Here is a 3,480-nt window from a genome sequence, read left to right as displayed (position 1 = left end):
GCTGACAACCGTGACGTTTAAAAGTGGGATGGACCGTCAACTTTTCTCAAATGCCATTGGCTAAGATAGGGTATTAGTCCCACCCTACGTCTGACGTATCTTGACGTTAGATATATTAACTCTACATTAAAAGTAAATTAGAAATAATTATTTATTGTTCTAAATGAATCACTCAGTCTTTTTTAATAGTTACCATTATTTTAAAATGTTCGAGGTGGATGTAAAAAATAATGTTATCGTTTTTAACTGGAACTGCCTGCAGCAAAACTGTCTGAATTGAAATCTAAGCATCAATAATGTATTACAGCCTGGGGTTGTACGTCGTTTAGTCCTTTACATGAGAATAGACAAATTATCCTCATTGTCTGTTTGTTGAATAATTTGATATTCCTGGTTAGTCCAGGAAGCAGCTCTTGTATCTGCTTGTAGACTGAAATATTATACCAAATATTGTGATAAGATTAATGTCCACATTGGGGAATTTCATCTCTGCTTCATTTAGTTTCCATCTTTTTGTTTGTGCATGTGTGTGCAGATTTGACTTACATCGTAGAGCTCGAATGTACCCAAAAGGATAGTAAAATCTGAAATCGCTTAAACTGTGACAGACAGTACACTGCAAACAATGCTTTTCTTACTTAGATTTTTTGTCTTGTTTCTAGCCAAAATATCGAAAAATTCCTAAATCAATAAAGATTTTCTAGACGAGTAAAAATTATTGTCTTGTTTTCAGAAAAAAACAAGTCAAAATTAAGTGCGTTTTTGCTTGAAACAATTAAAATAATATGCCAATGGGGTAAGAAAAATAAACTTGTTTTCTGTTTAAATAAGTTTTTTTATGCTTACCCCACTGGTAGATTATTTAGCTTACTCTAAGAAAAAAATCACTTAATTTTGACTTGTTTTTTCTGAAAAAAAAAAGAAAGAAAATAATTTATACTTGTCTAAGAAATCCTTCTTGATTTAAGAATTTTTATATATTTTGGCTGGAAACAAGACAAAGAATCTAAGTAAGAAAAGCATTTTTGCAGTGTAGCCCACACAAACAAAACAGTTTAACAAGAAACAAACTAAATTTAGCTGTAATCAAAATGTATAAGTGCATAGAGATTTCTGTGAGAGTAAAAAATAAAACAACAACAACAGAAATCAATAGTGCAAAATTTGTCATTATGATTGTAACATTTGCTGTTTTGTCTATAGACATTCTAACAGAATTTCATATGATGTGAGCTATAAATGTATGAGCTCAAGCTAAAGATGCTTTAAATTCATAAAGACGATTTGATCATCTCAGGAACATTAATATTTAACATGGGTTTGGCAGATCAATAGTTATGGTTCCTGCCTTAGTCAATTGGGAATGAGTTTTCCAAGGTGAGCACAAACAGGCCATCAATGCACTAAAGACAAAGACCTTTAGCCTAATCTTCATAATATTTTGAACTAAACCAAAGTTTTAAGAGAGAATCATTCCACATTTTGTTAAAAGTGAACATCAATCTTTGCAATATGTGACTCTGGACCACAAAACTAGTCTTAAGTAGCACGGGTATATTTGTAGCAATAGCCAAAAATACATTGGATTTTTCTTTTATGCCAAAAATCATTAGGATATTTTGAAAATGTCCTATTGTAAATATATCAAAACTTAAGTTTTGATTAGTAATATGCACTTCATTTGGACAACTTTCTCAATAAATGTTTTAATATTTAAAGTTTTTGGACCCTCAGATTCCAGATTTTCAAATAGTTGTATCTCGGCCAAATATTGTCCCATCCTAACAAACCATACATTAATGGTTATTTATTCAGCTTTTAGATAAAAGTAAAAAAAAAACTGACCCTTAGGACTAGTTTTGTGGTCCAGGGTCACATACAGTATATGCTATTAATCAATTGTTTTCCCCTTGTAAACCAATGCACCCAGATTTTCTTTTATTATGTAGCCTAGAACATAAAGATTCATAAGAGATTCATAAATAGCAGTTCACATAATTATCACCCAGTACAAGTTTGATATAAAACATAATCTGAGTGGAGATGTGATATAAACCACAGCACAGTCTCAATTTACTTGTTGAATCTATTGCTTGTTTTTATTGAAAATGTGTAACTACAACATGTGGTTGAATTGCTTCAGTACTGCTTGGTTATACTGGACAGATCCATCAAATAATATACTGACAAGATTTTGCAACTCAAACAGAAATGGTTTAGGCAGTGTTTAGTTCTAAAATACAAGACAGACAGATAATCTTGTAGTCAGAGAGTGACAAGTCAGTTTTACAAGTCTGCCATCTAGTGGAATAGGAAAAACTACTACTTGATGAAACTGTGGCTCATTTTCAGACTGTGACGACGCGTTTCCACAGGTATCAACATAGCAAATATAGTAGTGGTTTTTCATATTTTCATAAAAAAGAATACACATTTATAATGCTATACTTTGTTTTGGTATTATAGCCTATTCACTTGACGAGTGGCGGCAAATTTGACATCATTTTCCCTTCTGACAGTTTTAATCAATCTCTCTCTATCCACCTTATTTTTCCCGTAAGAGGGGGTGCGGTCATTTGTAAATTTTATGGGTTTGGATTCCGGTCTCATCCGCTATTTTTAGCTGTACAAACAACTAGTTTTGCTGCTTGGTATTGCAAATTGGTGTGTCTTATATTATTTTAATGCGTTATCTTAATTATGAACACACTGGTTTGTAGTGCAAACAGTTTTACCATTTTGGTCAGTTACCTCGATGTGCGGCCATACTGGCGATACTCGGATGTAAACAACAGCATGGATTGCAAGGTTAATGACTACTGAATATGTTGTTCTGCTAATTTACGCAGTATAAACCACTGAAAAAAAACGTGTGGAAGCTGCTTAATCATATGGAGAAAGACTTAGTGAGCAGAAACGGGCTCAATGTTTTGATATTAGCCTAATATTTCACCTGACCAGAAATAATAAGAACAAACACGAATGTTGTCAAGAATCTTGCCTTGGAAATCCTGGTTCAATTTGGCCAAACACAAATGCCTTTTGTTCCTCAGACAGTTTTTTGCACTCTTCTCCTTGATTTGTTATAACTTTTGGTACTCCAAATGTTTTTCCCACTCCGACCAATTAGAACAGCTCAAAATATGACAATAATTGACCATTTTCAGCAGCAATAATATGCGAGTCTTTTTTGATTCAGTGGCACTGTTTACGGTAAGTGCCGCCAATATGAACCAGAAGTCTAGCCCATAGGCTTACTTCTGCATTTAAGAATAAGATGGATATAAATTGTATTTCCTTCTTTTGGAAAGTCATTGATTTTTTTCCCTTTGCAACTGGAGTATATGGGAATGCACAAATTATTTTTGCTGTCTGTTCACCACTCATTAAGTTTAACCGATTATAACATCTTCCGCTTCTGAGAACGCCAGAAATGTGAAAAGTGTCCTTTAATTTTCTGTTTTATCATGTAGATTTAGG

This window comes from Garra rufa, chromosome 21 (genome assembly GCF_049309525.1).
Source record: "Garra rufa chromosome 21, GarRuf1.0, whole genome shotgun sequence".
NCBI lineage: Eukaryota > Metazoa > Chordata > Actinopteri > Cypriniformes > Cyprinidae > Garra > Garra rufa.
This window is presented reverse-complemented; position numbering follows the sequence as displayed.